This window comes from Homarus americanus, unplaced genomic scaffold (genome assembly GCF_018991925.1).
Source record: "Homarus americanus isolate GMGI-L3 unplaced genomic scaffold, GMGI_Hamer_2.0 scaffold824, whole genome shotgun sequence".
NCBI lineage: Eukaryota > Metazoa > Arthropoda > Malacostraca > Decapoda > Nephropidae > Homarus > Homarus americanus.
This window is the reverse complement of record NW_024719328.1, coordinates 1,879,830-1,899,793: the sequence shown is the minus strand read 5'-3', so window position 1 is coordinate 1,899,793 and position 19,964 is coordinate 1,879,830. Positions and strand designations below refer to the sequence as shown.

The window sequence follows — 19,964 nt, the reverse complement described above, 5'->3', positions numbered from 1 at the left end:
ACACTTCGGCCTTGAGGTGAATGTATGTAAGACTCAGATTCTCCTTCAGCCTGTCTCTGGTTCAGCCATACCTCCACCATCCATCAAACTTAACAGTACCACCCTCTCTAGTGTTACCCACTTTCAGTATCTCGACTCCCACCTTTCCACCACCGCCGACATCGATGAAGAGATTCAACATTGGATCAGATGTGCATCTCAAGCCTTCGGCAGACTTCGTACCCGTGTCTTCAACTGAAATTATCTACAAAGTTGCACATATATCGAGCAGTGGTCCTCCCCACCCTGCTATATGGCAGCCAGACATGGGTCACATACAGTAGGCACCTCAAGGCCCTTGAAAAATTTTACGAACGTAGTCTATCTTCCATCCTCCGAGTTCGCTTGGGAGACAAGAGAATAAATGCCAGTATTCTGCCAGAAGGTGTCAATACTTTTGAATTAACCCGACTGCATAACGAGGCAGACAATCGCCAAAGCCGGAATGACGCTCCACACGTGTAACATCTGTGGACGACTTTACCGATCCCATATCGGCCTCACTAGTCACCTAAGAATCAATAACGAAGGTGACATCCTTAATAACTCATATAATTTTATCATAGCTGGATAGTCGTCATACTCTTTTCCGAGTGACAGAAAGTAGTAGTAGTGTTTGTATGTGAGTTTTATAACATATAAGATAGGCTACAAACACTCAGCGTTTTTCAACAAACTCCATGCCACTTTAAGTGTTTTTGAAGTAATTAAGTTGTTCTAACCACAAATAATTTAATGCCATCAATGAAAAGTTACATTCAACACTACCAGATGGTACTGTACAACGTCCAACCTCACTACTGCAATAACATACTTATATCAGTATTACATTTTAGACTGTTCCTAGTTTAAAAAATCCTTTACTTAAAATGGATGTTTCATGCATTTCATTGACGTCACTCCTTTATCTTTATACGATGCGCCTTGAGAGAAGCAGACAAGGCAAAACAACTAAGGTTCCTCATTTTCTTTTCCAACTCGCATGAGGTTCATGTTGTCAGCCAATGATGTAATTGTAATGGGAACATCAGCTTACCAGTCGTCTCTTGTCATTAAGTTTAATGAGTTCATCAGTCAAGAACAACATATATGCTGTTGTTGAGTCAGAAACTCCTTTAACCTTAGACAGGGCAGCAATATAGACTGCTCACACTTGCTGAAGGTGAGACAAAATTTGTAAAGGCAGGAAAACCATCACAGATTCTCTGTCACGGCTTACCACTGATGGTCTTGTTCATTACTTAAATGATTAACTAATCTTTATCTCAGATGACCTCAAATACTGGGGGTTTATACTATAGGCTTTCTTGTACTAACACAAACTAGGAACGGGAAGAAACAACAACATTATAGGAGTAGGTAAGTGTTGACAGAAGCTAAGTAATCATTACTTGTCTTCTACTAATATTGAGTAAGTTCATCTGTTGTGTCAACACGAGAGAACCCAACAGGTAAACACAGTGACTGAATGTAATGTTTAACATGAATTTACCCTTTGGGAATCTTAATTTAATGGTAAAAAAGGCAACCATAGCGGTAACAGACATCTTTATTATATTGTAGCTAACAGTCACTTCAAATTCAGCTCAAAGATAATCATAATATGTGGATATAAGTTATGATAAACAACTGTAACGGAAACAAATTATGTTTAATAAAGCAGTGGAACGTTACTCAATATATAAAAAAATTCTAGGTGGAAAACATAAACAGCATCTAACATACTGTAGGACTAGGCGTGTGTCTGCCTGTTTGTTTGTGTGTGTGTGTGTCTGTTCTGGGCAGCCGAAACTGCACAATCGTTTTGCATCAAACTTGGTGGAAAAATCGCAAAAAATTCGTAGAGTGGAACAAACCTGGTCCCATATCGATGGTTTCTTTAGGAAGCCATTAATTAACCATCTTATTTACGCTGGAAAATTATGCAAGTCTACGGACTTGGCGCACCCTCATTCGCTGTACGCTGTCAGCCCACGATTGCAGTTATCGTAGAGCTTCTCCTCCTCCCCCACTTTTTTTCTTCACCTACTTTTTTTAAATGTCGTTTGGATTAGTAAAGGAAGGAAGATGAGTAAATAGAAGAAAAAAGAAGGGGAAACAGAAAAGAGTTAGAGATAACAGGTGGGGGGGAGCTGAGTTTCATCATGCGTCTGGATGCGCAGTTTCAACGTTACAAGACAATTTTCGACCTTACAGCAACAGTGTGTACAGTATACTTATTCCTGTAACAGTATAATTCAGGACAATACCATACAATACAATACACAACGAACTATAAATATTTGTAGGAATAAAACATAATTATATAGACATGTAAGACTCACAACTTCATAAGACATCCGTAAGATAGCTATTGGAAATGTGATTAAATGTTTTGTTATTAATCCAGTCCTAATGGTGTCTAATCCTGTTGATTAGGTGAGGTTAATCTTGGGTTTATTGAGATTAAAGATTAGGTGTGGGGTTTATTCTACCTGTAGAATCACAGGTACGACCCTTATTGTAACAATCACGACCCTGATTATAACAACCAGGACCATGATTATAACAACCAGGGCCATGATCATAACAACCAGGGCCATCATTATAACAACCACGACCATGATTATAACAACCACGACCATGATTATAACAACCAGGGCCATGATTATAACAACCACGACTATGATTATAACAACCACGACCATGATTATAACAACCACAACCATGATTATAACAACCACGAGCATGATTATAATAACCACGACCATGATTACAACAACCACGACCATGATTATAACAACCACGACCATGATTATAACAACCACGACTATCATTTAACAACCACGACCATGATTATAACAACAACGACCATGATTATAACAACCACGACTATGATTATATTAACCACGACCATGATTACAACAAACACGACCATGATTATAACAACCAGGGCCATCATTATAACAACCACGACCATGATTATAACAACCACGACCATGATATAACAACCAGCCATGATTATAACAACCACGACCATGATTATAACAACCACGACCATGATTATAACAACCACAACCAAGATTATAACAACCACGAGCATGATTATAATAACCACGACCATGATTACAACAACCACGACCATGATTATAACAACCACGACCATGATTATAACAACCACGACTATGATTTAACAACCACGACCATGATTATAACAACAACGACCATGATTATAACAACCACGACTATGATTATATTAACCACGACCATGATTACAACAACCACGACCATGATTATAACAACCAGGGCCATGATTATAACAACAACGACCATGATTATAACAACCACGACTATGATTATATTAACCACGACCATGATTACAACAACCACGACTATGATTATATTAACCACGACCATGATTACAACAACCACGACCATGATTATAACAACCAGGGCCATGATTATAACAACCACAACCATGATTATAACAACCACAACCATGATTATAACAACCACGACCATGATTGTACCAACCACGACCATGATTATAACAACCACGACCATGATTATAACAACCAGGCCATCATTATAACAACCACGACCATGATTATAACAACCACGACCATGATTATAACAACCAGGGAGCATGATTATAATAACCACGACCATGATTACAACAACCACGACCATGATTATAACAACCACGACCATGATTATAACAACCACGACTATGATTTAACAACCACGACCATGATTATAACAACAACGACCATGATTATAACAACCACGACTATGATTATATTAACCACGACCATGATTACAACTAAACACGACCATGATTATAACCAGGCCATCATTATAACAACCACGACCATGATTATAACAACCACGACCATGATTATAACAACCAGGGCCATGATTATAACAACCACGACCATGATTATAACAACCACGACCATGATTATAACAACCACAACCAAGATTATAACAACCACGAGCATGATTATAATAACCACGACCATGATATAACAACCACGACCATGATTATAACAACCACGACCATGATTATAACAACCACGACTATGATTTAACAACCACGACCATGATTATAACAACAACGACCATGATTATAACTAAACACGACTATGATTATATAAACTAACGACCATGATTACAACAACCACGACCATGATTATAACAACCAGGGCCATGATTATAACAACAACGACCATGATTATAACAACCACGACTATGATTATATTAACCACACCATGATTACAACAACCACGACTATGATTATATTAACCACGACCATGATTACAACAACCACGACCATGATTATAACAACCAGGCCATTGATTATAACAACCACGACCATGATTATAACAACCACAACCATGATTATAACAACCACAACCATGATTATAACAACCACGACCATGATTGTATCAACCACGACCATGATTATAACAACCACGACCATGATTATAACAACCAGGGCCATCATTATAACAACCACGACCATGATTATAACAACCACGACCATGATTATAACAACCAGGGCTGATTATAACAACCACGACCATGATTATAACAACCACAACCATGATTATAACAACCACGAGCATGATTATAATAACCACGACCATGATTACAACAACCACGACCATGATTATAACAACCACGACCATTATAACAACCACGACTATGATTTAACAACCACGACCATGATTATAACAACAACGACCATGATTATAACAACCACGACTATGATTATATTAACCACGACCATGATTACAACAACCACGACCATGATTATAACAACCACGACCATGATTATAATAACCACGACCATGATTACAACAACCACGACCATGATTATAACAACCACGACCATGATTATAACAACCACGACCATGATTTAACAACCACGAGCATGATTATAAATAACCACGACCATGATTATAACAACCACGACCATGATTATAACAACCACGACCATGATTATAACAACAACGACCATGATTATAACAACCACGATTATGATTATAACAACCACGACCATGATTGTAACAACCACGACCATGATCATAACAACCACGACTATAATTATAACAACCACAACCATGATTTTAACAACCACGACTATGATTATAAGAACCACAACCATGATTATAACAACCACGACCATGATTATAACAACCACGACCATGGTTATAACAACCACAACCATGATTATAACAACCACGACCATGATTATAACAACCACGACCATGATTATAACAACCACGACCATGATTATAACAACCACAACCATGATTATAACAACCACGACCAAGATTATAACAACCACGACCATGATTATAACAACCACGACCATGATTATAACAACCACGACCATGATTATAACAACCACTAACATGATTATAACAACCACGACCATGATTATAACAACCACGACCATGATTATAACAACCACGACCAAGATTATAACAACCACGATCATGATTATAACAACCACAACCATGATTATAACAACCACGACTATCTGGAAAACGATGTAGCTTTACGCTGTCAGCGGGACGGTAGTTGCGCGCTAGCCAAGGACGAGCGTTCGAACTTCCGCGCCTCGGTAAACTGTACCACCGGACTCGCCACCGGGCAAGAAGGACCCACGATCACTTGTCAAGACTATAAGCAATCGGTCATATTATAAGCCACGTGGCTCCTATAAGCCTTGCATCACCCAATAACTACTTATAACTCCTGTGTTATCAAATACGGTATTGTTAACAAACCAATAATAGTTAGAACACTCTTTGTAATCAAATATCTAATAGGGTATGTGTTGTCAGATCCTTCTAGTGATGAGTAGACGCCTTGTGATAGCTGTTTTGGTATCACATTAATCATTATAATTAAGTTCTGGAACTCTTTAGGTGACTGGGTGTGATCTAAACACTTATACCTGCTTTCTTGGGTTTATTGTAGAAGCAGCGATATACACAGATATAATCTGAGAGAATAACTTATGAATTCTCTCCAGGGAAGTGTTGTGAATAACACTTTGATTACTCTGTGAAGACTTTGTTTTTGAGTGGGCATTTGCTAGTATTTATCAGTCAATTGATCCACAGTAATTTGGCAATATGAGGACCTGCTCTACATCACACTGCTTAGATAGTTTCCTGGATTTCCTGCACAAAAACCTGCAGAAACGTAAGACATTACTGGCCGTTGCCCTTGTTGACTTCAGGAAGGCTTTTGACCTTGTTGATTACTGCACTGTTACCAACAAGGCCATTGCACTAGGGCTGCCCACCACTCTGGTCTCATGGCTCACTGATTTCTTGAGTGAGCGTCGTCAGGCAGTCAGGTACCAGAGTTCTGTCTCCACATTCCAACATCTCACCTGCGGTGTTCCCCAGGGGACCAAGATGGGACCACTGTGCTACCTAATCCTGATCAACGACGCTCTATCGGACACTCCTCACAGGTGGAAGTACGTGGATGACTGCACTGTGAGGGTTACAGTGGACAACACCTCACCGGACTACTCATCGCTACAAGGCACCCTGGACAGGCTACAGGCATGGACTACGGAAAACAAGGTCACCATCAACCACACCAAAACCGTAGTCATGCACATCAATACCGCCACCACTCCAGTGCAAGCACCAGCAGTCACAGTGGGTGCCCATCCTCTCCAGCTGGTGCAGTCTGCCAAACTCCTGGGTGTTACCATAGACCACAAACTGGACTGAAAGGCTCATATAAACGACACAATCAAGGCAGCCTCGTACCGACTCTACATGCTACAACGACTCAGGTCACTTGGGGCACCCACGCCAGAGCTGAGGACTATCTACAACGCCTTTATTCTCCCCAAACTAATGTATGCGTCACCGGCCTGGTCGTCTTGTCTCAACTTTACCCAACAACGTCAGTTAGAGAAGGTACAGAAAAGGGCCTGCAGAATCATGCTCGGCGCAGACTACTCCGGCTATAATAACGCTCTCTCCACCCTGGAAATGCCATCCCTCAGTGACCTCCACCACCAAGCACTAGCAATATTTGGCAGTGCACTACTGCACCATCCTTGTTATCGCCACCTCCTGCCACCGGCAGTCCCCCACCCACCTCGCGCAGTCCGCCACTACAACAAAATTCAGCCCATAAGAGCCAGCACCGATAGATATAAGAATAGCACCATCCCATCTATTGTTAAAATAATAAACAACTCCTGATTCATGTACTGTACAGCCCTGTAAATGTATTGAACGCATATCATTATGTCTCAATCACATGTAAGTTTGTATATTTTCAGTCACCGGCTGCAACTCTATTAATAAACCGTTTATTATTAATATTATTATTACACACACACATACACACACACACCTTAATGGATAAGCTCCGAAAATTTGATTTAAATTTCTTAGATGTGTGCGGCCTCTAACCATTTAAATTCGATGACCACAAGCCAAAGACTTGTGAAGAACTTTTACTTCTAAAAGTATAATTACCCGCAAGCCACCAGGTATTTGGCTCACATACTTCAAATCAATCACCAAACTTTCACATTTTTAGATAAAAAAATGAGTTGAGCTTGAGAGTTTGCCACTTGGCGTCCACTATTAGAGTGTTATAGCAGGTCTGGGTCCAATGGAGAGACTTAAGAGATTGAAGGCTGCAATTGTGGATCAGTTCCCTAGGGAGAGAGACTACCTGTGTTATTATACTAGGTCCAGGAGTTGATGAAACTGTGCTATTATACTAGGTCCGGGAGCTGATGACACTGTGTTATTTTACTGGGTCCAGGAGCTGATGACACTGTATTATTATACTGGGTACATGGGCTGATGAAACTGTGCTATTACACTAGGTCTCGGAGCTGATGAAACTGTGTTAATAAACTAGGTCCAGGAGCTGAAAACACTGTTGTAGTACACACAACTTGTGTGGTACGCACAGTCTGGTGTGAGGAACGGTGAAACAAACTGAGAGAGTGAAAGCGACTTTGTCCTATTGTTGCTTTTTATTAATTCAATATTATTCTACGGCAAACCTTAAGATTATATGAGCAAGGGTCCAACTTTGTAGGGAGAGATCAACTTAACAGAGTTACCATGACAAGGAGGTAACTGACGCACTGTGCTGTACACTCACATTTTTCTGTCATAATTATTCACAAAACTTCAAAAAATGAGGAGGAAAAGAAGCAGAAGGAGAACAAGAAGAACAATAACAAGAACAAATAGAACAAAACAAAAGAACAAATAAGAAGAACAAGAACAAGAAGAACAAAAACAAGAAGGACAAGATAAAAAAGAACAAGAACAAGAGCAAGAAGAACAATAACAAGAATAAAAAGAAAAAACAAAAGAACAAATAAGAAGAACAAGAACAAGAAGAACAAAAACAAGGACAAGATCAAAAAGAATAAGAAGAACAAGAGCATGCAGAACAATAACAAGAACAAGAAGAACAAAAACAAGAAGAACAAAACAAGAAGAACAAGAACAAGATGATAAAAAACAAGAACAAGAATAAAAAATATAAAACAAGAAGAACAAGAACAAGAACAACAAGAACAAAAACGAAAAGAACAAGCAAAAAAACAAGAACAGGAACAAGAACAAAAAGAACAAGAATCAAATGAACAAGAACAAAACGGAAAAAAGAATAAAAACAAAATGAACATGCACAAAACGAGAACAAGAACAAGAGCAAGAAGAACAAGAATAACAAGAACAAGAAAAAGAAGACGAAAAAGAACAAGAAGAACAAGAACAAGAACAACAAAACAAGAAGAACAAGAACAAGAAAAAGAAGAACAAGACGAAAAAGAACACGAAGAACAAGAACAAGAACAAGAAGAACAAGAACAAAAAGAACAAGAACAAGAAGAACAAGAACAAGAAGAACAAGAACAAGAAGAACAAGAAGAACAAGAACAAGAAGAACAAGAACTAGAAGAACAAGAACAAGACGAACAAGAACAAGAACAAGAACAAAAAGAACAAGAAAAAGAAGAACAGGAATAAGATGAACAAGAACAAGAACAAAAAGAACAAGAACAACAAGAACAAAAAGAACAAGAACAAGAAGAACAAGAACAAAAAGAACGAGAACAAGAAGAACAAGACGAAGGAGAACAAGAACAAGAAGAACAAGAAGAAGATGAACAAGGTAGAGAGGTAATCGCATGATGGTACTAGCGTCTCCTCGGGCTACACTTGGTGGCAGTGTACACAAGTTATACTGTGTTAGCTGGCCCAGGGTTATTCTTGTGGAAGACGTTAGAATAATGAGAGTAAGTGTAATAGTGTTCACATAAGCATGGATTAACATAGACTCACCAACGTTATTTGTTGAAAATCAAATAAATCGGTATGGATTATTTTACTTAAATAAATTAGAGAAAGGCGAGGCAGAGTTTGGTAAGAAAACTGAAGTGTGGCATCTGAAAATAAATTAAAATCGAAGTGAATACAGAGACAGTTTGCATAAAGCTGAGAGAAGGTAGAGAAATGTTGATGGTAGGGGGTAATACAGTATATTCCTTAGTAAATGTTGACAGGATGAGAGAGAAATTAATATGGGTGACATAACTAAATGTAGTAATGTTGGAATTATGGGAGACATTAAAAAAATAAATTGAATTAAAATCTTACTGGAAACTTCGACGTTTTCGAATCTATGAACAATAATAAAATCTGTTATTTACCTCGACTCATAATAAAGCTTATGGTAGGATCACACACGGAAGATGTACAGGAACACGGTACTGAGGGGGAAGTTTCTAAATTGGATTAGGGTATAGTCAATGGGCGGGCAACAGAGGGTCAGTATTAACAGTACAAAATCTGACTGGGGATATGTTACTCTTCGTTGCTCTTTAGTATAAACATTAACGGCGTAGATAAAGGCGTACACTTACGGCGTAGATAAAGGCGTACACTTACGGCGTAGATAAAGGCGTACACTTACGGCGTAGATAAAGGCGTACACTTACGGCGTAGACAAAGGCGTACACTTCAATATAAGTGAATTTTCTGACGACACAAAAATAGGACTTAAAAATAATTCAGATGAAAACTCGGAACATTACAAGAAGACCAAAACATACTGATAATATGGAAAAAAATATATACAATTTAATGTCAAGAAATACAAAATTGCACAGCTTGGAGGTGGAAACAGGGAAAGCAGCCATGTACCAAACAATGTTGATATAGAAAATTATACGTGGGGTCATAGAAGTAAGAGAATAGTGTGTTTGAGTATTTAATGAGACTGGGCGAGTACTAATGTTATGTCTAGGAGCGGTAGTAATAGTTATTTGACATCACTAGGACTATGCGGTTCAGTTTATGTCCCACAGTTAATCCCGGGCATGACCAAGGTAATCCCGAACATGATACAGTTAATCCCGAACATGATACAGTTAATCCCGAGCATGATAAAGGTAATCCCGAGCATGATGAAGGTAATCCCGAGCATGATACAGTTAATCCCTAGATGACCAAGGTAATCCCTAGCATAACCAAGGTAATCCCTAGCATAACCAAGGTAATCCCTAGCATAACCAAGGTAATCCCTTGCATAACCAAGGTAATCCCTAGCATAACCAAGGTAATCCCTAGTACGACCAAGATTATCCCCAGCATGACCAAATTAATTCCTAGCATGACCACAGTAATCCCTAGCATTAGGAACCTTACATTCAGAGGCAGATTAAAAACCCTGAAGGATGATAGTACTCGTAAGGACCATGAAGTTACTTAATTAAACCATCACGTAGAAATTTAGGTTAGGTTAGGTTAGGTTAGGTTAGGTTAGGTTAGGTTAGGTTAGGTTAGGTCAGGTTAGGTTAGGTTAGGTTAGAACATGAAGGAAATATATAAACATTAGTAGGGAGATAGTGTTGTGGGTGAGTGGAACAGGTTACTGAAGATCACCATAAACTCGAACTAGGTTAGACATATGTTTATTTTTTACATTTATTCATTAATGTATTTATTTACTTATAATCTATCCTTTTATCAGCTGGCTAGTCGTCGGGGGCAGTTGGTTTATCAACTAAATCCTAAGTAAATTTATAATGAACTTTATTGTCCAGTTTTAGTAGAGGAGGAATTTAGAAGTCTCAGTATATAACACTCTTCTTCCATTTGTCCAGGTCAATTATTGAACCCAGGACACAAGTTAAAGATACGCGGATTACCACTATCTCACCAATGCCCCTTCACAGGTAATGGTTGGGTGTAAACAGGAGCTGCCTCGCATAGGCCAGTAAGCCTACTGCAATTTTCATTATTTTTAAATACGTACAGTACATATAAATCTACCTTATAGATTTGTCGATGGTAATAGAGACACCAAGGCAAAACAGAGGCTACAGTATATTCGGAGTTAAGTGCAACACATCACAGCTACACACAATAAACACCAGGATTTAGTCCTTGGGTTTCACTGATCTTATATCCTCGACTCATCTCCACAACTTGTGTCTTCACCAACTCCTCCTCTCCTCTCTTTTTAAGCTTCCCTGTCTTAAAGTTTCAAACTCTTTCACTTTTTGAATTTCTTCTCCTGCCTGCGGGAACCGACGCTATTTTCTGCAAAACTCAATAAAAACAGAGTTTACACTTACTTCACCGTCATAAGTTTAAGAGAAGTGGACTGTAGGTCGTGATGGACTGTGGGTCGTGATGGACTGTGGGTCGTGATGGACTGTGGGTCGTGATGGACTGTAGGTCGTGATGGACTGTGGGTCGTGATGGACTGTAGGTCGTGATGGATTGTGGGTCGATGGACTGTAGGTCGTGATGGACTGATGGTCGTGATGGAGTGTATGGGTCGTGGTGGACTGTAGGTCGTGATGGACTGTGGTCGTGATGGTCGATGGACTGTGGGTCGATGGACGTCTGATGGACGTGGTAGGGATGGACTGTGGTCCTGTAGGTCTGGAGGTCGATGGACTGTAGGTCGTGATGGACTGTATGGACTGTAGGTCGGATGGACTGTAGGTCGATGGACTCGTGATGGACTGTAGGTCGGATGGACTGTAGGTCGTGATGGACTGTAGGGATCGATGGACTGTAGGTCGTGTGGTCGTGATGGACTGTGGGTCGACTGTGGGTCGTGATGGACTGTGGGTCGTGATGAACTGTAGGTGTGGGAGGTCGTGATGGACTGTAGGTCGTGATGGACTGATCAGGGATGGACTGTGTGATGGAGGTCGTGTGACTGTAGGTCGTGATGGATGGGTCGTGATGGACTGTAGATGGACTGTGGGTCGATGGACCGTGTGGGTCGAATGTGGTGTGACTGTAGGTCGTGGACTGTACACTGTAGGTCGATGGACTGTGGGTCGATGTGGGTCGTGATGGACTGTAGGTCGATGGATGGACTGTGGGTCGTGATGAACTGTGGGTCGTGGTGGACTGTAGGTCGTGATGGACTGTGGGTCGTGGTGGACTGTGGGTCGTGATGGACTGTGGGTCGTGATGGACTGTGGGTCGTGGACTGTGGAGGTCGTGAGGTCGATGGTCAGGGTCGTGGACTGTAGGTCGTGGATGACTGGATCAGGGTCGTGATGGACGTGATGGACTGTAGGTCGTGGTGTAGGTCTGGACTGTGGGTCGTGATGGACTGTAGGTCGTGATGGACTGTAGGTCGTGATGGACTTTGGGTCGTGGATGGATGTGGGTCTGATGGACTGTGGGTCGTGATGGACTGTGGGTCGGATGGACGTGGTGGACTGTAGGTCGTGGTGGACTGTAGGTCTGGATCAGGGTCGATGGACTGTAGGTCGTGATGGGTCGTGATGGACTGTGGGTCGATGGACTGTGGGTCGATGGATGTGGGTCGTGATGGACTGTGGGTCGTGATGGACTGTGGGTCGTGATGAACTGTGGGTCGGTGGACTGTAGGTCGTGATGGACTGTGGGTCGTGGTGGACTGTGGGTCGTGATGGACTGTGGGTCGTGGACTGTGGGTCGTGATGGACTGTAGGTCGTGATGGACTGTAGGTCGTGATGGACTGTGGGTCGATGGACTGTGGGTCGGTGGACTGTAGGTCGTGATGGACTGTGGGTCGTGGTGGACTGTGGGTCGTGGACTGTGGGTCGATGTGGGTCGTGATGGACTGTGGGTGTGGTTGACTGTGGGTCGTGATGGATTGTGGGTCGTGGTGGACTGTGGGTCGATGAACTGTGGGTCGTGGTGGACTGTAGGTCGTGATGGACTGTGGGTCGGTGGACTGTGGGTCGATGGACTGTGGGTCGATGATGGATCAGGTCGTGATGGACTGTAGGTCGTGATGGTGGGTCGTGATGGACTGTGGGTCGTGGTGGATGTAGGTCGATGGACTGTGGGTGTGGGGTGATGGACTGTGGATGGACTGTGGTCGTGATGGACTGTGGGTCGTGGTTGACTGTGGTCGTGATGGATTGTGGTTCGTGGTGGACTGTGGGTCGTGATGAACTGTGGGTCGGTGGACTGTAGGTCGATGGATAGGGTCGTGGTGGACTGTGGGTCGATGGACTGTGGGTCGTGATGGACTGTGGGTCGTGATGGACTGTAGGTCGTGACTGTAGGTCGTGATGGACTGTGGGTCGTGATGGACTGTGGGTCGGTGGACCTGTAGGTCGTGATGGACTTTGGGTCGGTGGACTGTGGGTCGATGATGGGTCGATGGACTGTGGGTCGTGATGGACTGTGGGTCGGTTGTGGGTCGTGATGGATTGTGGGTCGTGGTGGACTGTAGGTCGATGGACTGTGGGTCGTGGTGACGTGGACTATGGGTCGTGGTGGACTGTAGGTCGGTTGACTGTGGGGTCGGTGGACTATGGGTCGTGGTGGACTGTAGGTCGTGGGACTGTGGTCCGAGGTGGACGTGGTCGTGGTGGACTGTGGGTCGTGATGGACTGTGTGGGTGTGGGTCGTGATGGACTGTGGGTCGTGATGAATGTGGGTCATGATGGACTGTACGTCGTGATGGACTGTGGGTCGTGATGGACTGTGGGTCGTGATGGACTGTAGGTCGTGATGGACTGTGGGTCGTGATGGACTGTGGGTCGTGGTGGACTGTGGGTCTTGGTGGACTGTGGGTCGTGGTGGACTTTGGGTGGTGGTGGACTGTGGTCCGAGGTGGACTGTGGGTCGTGGTAGACTGTGGGTCGTGGGGTGTTGTGCTCCACGCCTCCACAACACCAGGGAAACACCCCACAAGGATAGCACCATAAAAGATACATTGTTCTCACGATCTAATGCCAATAATATTGTCACCCATTTTAAAGTCGACGAAAACCAATCTAATGTTATGTTAGGTTAGATTAGGTTAGGTTAGGTTAGGTTAGGTTAGGTTAGGTTAGGTTAGGTTAGGTTAGGTTATGTTAGGTTAGGTTAGGTTTGGTTAAGTTAGGTTAGGATAAAGTAACATGTATAAGCTGCATATACTGCATATCTTGTTTATGCTTTCATCTTTCTTTAAAGTTTCCTACAAGCATATGTTGTGGCAATCAATCACCCGTCACCCACCAGTCTCCCGTCACCCGCCAGTCCCCGTCACCTGCCAGCCCCCATCACCCGCCAGTCTCCCGTCACCCGCCAGCCTCCCGTCACCCGCCAGCCTCCCGTCACCCGCCAGCCTCCCGTCACCCTCCAATCTGTTGTCATCCACCAACACGATGATGTCAGCATCACCCACTTCATCACCAAGCGCGGTAGGTGAGTAACAGCAGTTCTTCCACCCGTCACCCGTCAGCAGGACCTCACCTTACAGGTAACAAAACCAGGAATGGCTAGCCGGGGCCGCGCTAAAAGATGTAACTTGTGTGAAGGAAAGATACACACACATTATAACAATGGAGGAATATAACAGTCTGTTACCTAGTGGTCCAATTCCCGACTTTGTGTGTAAAATATACCTAGACGCTCAACGCAATACCAGTAGTGACATTAAACACAACAATAGAGTTTGACGGTTTTCAGTGTTTCAAAGGCCAGGGCTTGCATCTTGTGCATGTAAATTCGTGGTCGTTGCTGCCAAAGATGTCGGAAGTCATAATTCTCGCTTCTAAAACTAGAGCCACCACATTCTCCATCTCGCACACATGGTTAGATGATTCAGTCACAAGTGAGGAAATAGAAGGATACAATGTGCAACGTCTAGACAGACACAGACATGGGGGTGGTGTTTGTGCTTCCTGTATATAAGGAATGACTTGGTCTACAACCCTAGATCTGACTTACACGTTGACCATCTGGAGGCTTACTGCTAGAGATATTGTCTCCCAAAACTAAACCCATCCTCATATACCGCCCACTTGTGGATTATTTTGCCAAGACTTTATAAATTTTTCGGACCAACTGTGAAACAATAATACTGGGTGACCTTAATGCAGCCTTAAACATATACACCAGATCATTATATGTAATAGCCAAGACAAAATCAGTCAGGAAGGTGTCATTTCTGTTGGCCTTAGTGACCTCGTTATCACCGACTGCAGCAGGAAAAAGGTCAGGGGTAAAACAGGTCAGCTCATAGTAATCAAAATAAGGTCAATGAAGAATTGCAACAAAGAAGAGTTGCAAAATGAACGACAAAATATTGATTGATCGTTTGTGACAAATTGCATGGAGGTTAAGAAGCCTCGGAGAAGTTCAAAACTACTTTTACTGGCGTTCTTGATGACGTACAGTAGCACAGTTAAAGGAGTAAAAGCTGGTACTGAGCCCTGGATGATTAGCGAGATATTGGAATCAATCAGATACAAATATCAACTCACTCGTATGTTAAAATAAATAAAACACACGATGACCAGTCACACACATAATATTGTTGGGTAAGAAACAAAGTAGAGAGATGTAAAGTGAGCGACAAAAGAATACTTAAATAAAATAAGATTGAGATAAATTAAAATAACCCCACAAAGCTCTGGAAGCAACTAAAAGCTCTTTGACACAGAAACAAACCAAAAGAACCTTCCATCGTAGTGTTAACCATCAATAATTAGGTCTGTCACGACGCATCTGAAGTTGTAAACCACTTTAATTCCTTTAATACAACCGGTGCCTCATCTTTAATTGAAAAACTGCCGATAACCTCAAACAATTACAGTGTGGGATCAGAAGCTTTTAAATTCCAATACAGAAAGAAAGGCAACGATGGATTTTGTTCTGAAGGAGTTAAATAAACTGGACCCTACAAGAGCACAGGTACTGATAGCACCCTGGCCAGCCAAGTCTTTGAGGGACGTTGCCACTATGTTAATGACACCAATAACACATCTTATTAATCTTTCCAGTAGCACCCATACTGCACCAGATGTCTATAAGTTTCCCAGAATAGATCCTGTCTATAAGAAAGGATGCAGTTCTGATGTAAGTAATTACTGGCCAGTTAGTATCTTGTGTATTGTATATAAAATTCTAGAGAGAACAGTGTATGTTCGGGTGGAAAGATGACTCCGTGAGTATAGTATTGTGTACAGCTACCACTCAGGCTTTAAGGCCTCACTCAAATAACACCAGTCTGAGCCGTCTCATTGACGATATCAGATCCTAGACAGATCAGTGAAATTAGACAAGTATGGTAACGCTAGACTTGCAAAAAGCCTTAAACACAGTTAATCATGATATACTATGTGAAAAACTGCAGGCTCTCGGCATTGGGTCTGCTGACTGGTTTAAATCGTATCTTAGCAAGAGGACACAAATTGTTGTGCAAATAACAGCTAGTCACCACCTATACCAATAGCATGTGGAATCCCACAAGGGAGTATCCTAGGACTTTTGCTCTTCCTGTGTTATTTAGACGACATGCCAATTAGCGTTAAAGGTAAACTTTTCTGTATGCCGATGGCAGTGCTCTTTTAGTGTCAGGAGATATAATAATAATAATAATAATGGGAGCCCCTCGAAATCGAGGATGGCCGGCCCAAGGGCCACCTAGGCGTGAATTTGTTAAGGTGTAGAAGCTGTCGCCAACACAAAAACCACACCCTAAGTTACCGAGCTGCATGACACAGTGTCAAGGAATAATCCGAGAAGACTGGACAGCTCGCCAACTGCACTGGCTTACCAGAATCTGCAAATCGATTAACATCCAGGTTCCCAATTACTTCTGGGTAGACAGAGACAAATGGAGTAAAGAAACTTGCCCATAGTTTCACCCTGCCCGAGGATCTAACTCGGTTCCGCTCGCTTGCAAGGCGAGGATGCTGCCCATTACACCACAGGTCGCTGATATAGCTAAAGATGTTATCATCTAAAGTAGTCATGCAAATATTGCCTCATAGAGAACAAATTGTCCCTACATCTTACAAAGACTGAAGTAATATTTTTTGGATCAAAATTGGCTGAACCCAAAACAAATTATTACAGAAGTGCTAAATGATAATAGGATGAAAATCTACCAATATCCCTCCACTGAAAGCAAAGTTATGGATTTTTGTTTTTATATTAAATGACAAACTCCAATATATTTCAAGATAAATCACAATATTACTTTAGAAAAGTGTATTGTTTGAAAATTTACATATTTTGTCTAGAAATCTGAAATCATATACATTATTTATTAAACTATTTTGGGTCAAATAATGAAATAAGAAATGTGATTTTTTTTGTGCCACTAAAGCACCAACTAATTTAATATTTCCAATAAATTAAAAAAAGTATGAAGACAAATATCCAAATGTTGTACTGTTAAAGGACACCAAGAAGCCAAATTTAGGCTTTATGATAATGATCCAATATCATAGCACTGAAATACATGTACTGGGCTGTAAATTTGCACAGCTTCCCTTGCAATGCCGAGACATACAACTGTGCTGTCCGGCCCTAATTTCCTACAACTGCATGATGCCATCCTACAACCAGCTTTACAACCACAAGGTAGTGACCTAAGAATATTTTCAGGTGCTGGCGGTCGTTCAGTTCCTACAGGTCTGTGCATGTCACCACTCAATTTCCAGCCACATTCTGTTGCTTCAGCGCCTCCCGACGAGTCTTTCCACACCAGAATTTGGAAATAAACTCTCAGATGTGATACTGGCGTGGAGAAAATAGATGTTACTATAGTATATATTTCTTCTCCGAGGCCTTTCTTCATTTCTGCTACGACCCATCCTTTGAGTTTTCTAGTAGATGATTTAGGCTCTGGTCTTAGATACAGTTTGTATGATGGATCGGTGTGATGATAACAAAGAAGCACCAATAAGACAGTGCCATCACCAATACTGGCACTCTCTATAACTGTCTCGGCGATAAGCACCTCAGCATCGGCTTCAGCATGGATAGTTTCAATACCGGCTTCCTCCTACTTTGAACTTAGCAGATTTATGTACTGTACCTCTGTTTGTTCTGATTGTTGAACAGAACTTTATCTTTCTTTGCATTCATGGTCAAGTCACCGTCAAATTTTATTCCGTCTCATGTGCACGTGGTCTTGGGCCCAATACATATCCGTTAAACACAACCGTACAGTTCGGATACTTTCTTGTTACATGCTATAAGTACAGTACATGACTCATAGCTGATTGTACTCTACGTCCTTCCTCTTGGCAGTGTGATCCCTTGCATTAGAGCCCCTGTGACAGTAGTGAGGAGTGTCATCTGGTCAGAGGACCCAAGTCTTGCCGACTCGAACATCAGTAATATTCGGTTGGCTGTGCCGCTGTTCACGTGAAAAAGAAAGAAAGTGAACTGCTTTTACGATGATCTAATTCATAATACAGTACAGAAAGTAGGTTCAGCGAAGATGAAACTTGTGAAATAACAATCCTCGTGACCAATATAAGGTGCGAAAGGAGAAAAAAATATTGTATAGTGCGACAGTCCCACTGCTATCTGGAGCAGGTCCGAATGATGCAAGTGACGTCATACAATGTTGACCAAGTGCTTTAATAAAACTCGCCTTCCAATTCCAAGTGTAGCGTAAAGTGCAGAATGGCGGAGTGCATCCAACGTAAATTTGTTTTGTGATTCACAGTTTTAAATGTAGAGTATATTAATTCTTCCATTTGTAGTAGACTACTTCTTTATGATAGTAATTTGTAAGACTCATAAATGACCTTAGGTCTAGTTCAATATTTATTACTACAGTACTATTCTTCTGCTGCTGCTTCCATCTTCTGCAAGTGTGGTTGGTTCATTTGGGGTATTGGTGCAAACTTGTGAAGTTATTGAAGTTATTGTAGTTTTATATATTATTAAGCAATTACATCTCTATATACATGACCGTGTGGCCTAACGGATAAGGCGTCGGACTTCGGATCCGAAGATTGCAGGTTCGAGTCCTGTCACGGTCGACACTGTTCTTATACTGTGTTGTTTTGTACTTTAATATTATCTGTCCTTCAACACAGTTTACAGAAATCGTATTTGATTTATATTTCATAAAAGTTAACTTTATCCCAGTGTTACTTTAACAGTAAGTAACATCTTAAACATTAACTTTATCCCAGTGTTACTTTAACAATAAGTTACATCTTAAACATTAACTTTATCCCAGTGTTACTTTAACAATAAGTTACATCTTAAACATTAACTTTATCCCAGTGTTACTTTAACAATAAGTTACATCTTAAACATTAACTTTATCCCAGTGTTACTTTAACAATAAGTTACATCTTAAACATTAACTTTATCCCAGTGTTACTTTACCAGTAAGTGACATCTTAAACATTAACTTTATCCCAGTGTTACTTTAACAGTAAGTCACACCGTAACTACTGAACCTGTGTGATACATGACGCCAACACCAGATGGGTAACGCCTATGTTTGTGGGAGGCCTGTCAGTTTAGTGAAGTTTCCCAGATATTTTTCCTTTCTTGAAATTATCATATACAAACCCAAGTATATCCCGTTTGATTAGTCATGTCCTATAGTCAGTTGCACAAGGGGCGGTGGTGATACACTTGTGTAAGCAGCA

General features: G+C 41.5%; 1 non-coding gene across 1 annotated transcript; it reads left to right on the top strand.

Moving 5' to 3' along the window:
- The first annotated feature begins 19,267 nt into the window (after nucleotides 1-19,267).
- On the top strand, nucleotides 19,268-19,340 carry Trnar-ucg. The gene has a single exon. It is a non-coding gene; the product is annotated as a tRNA-Arg (tRNA).
- Nucleotides 19,341-19,964: the final 624 nt, after the last annotated feature.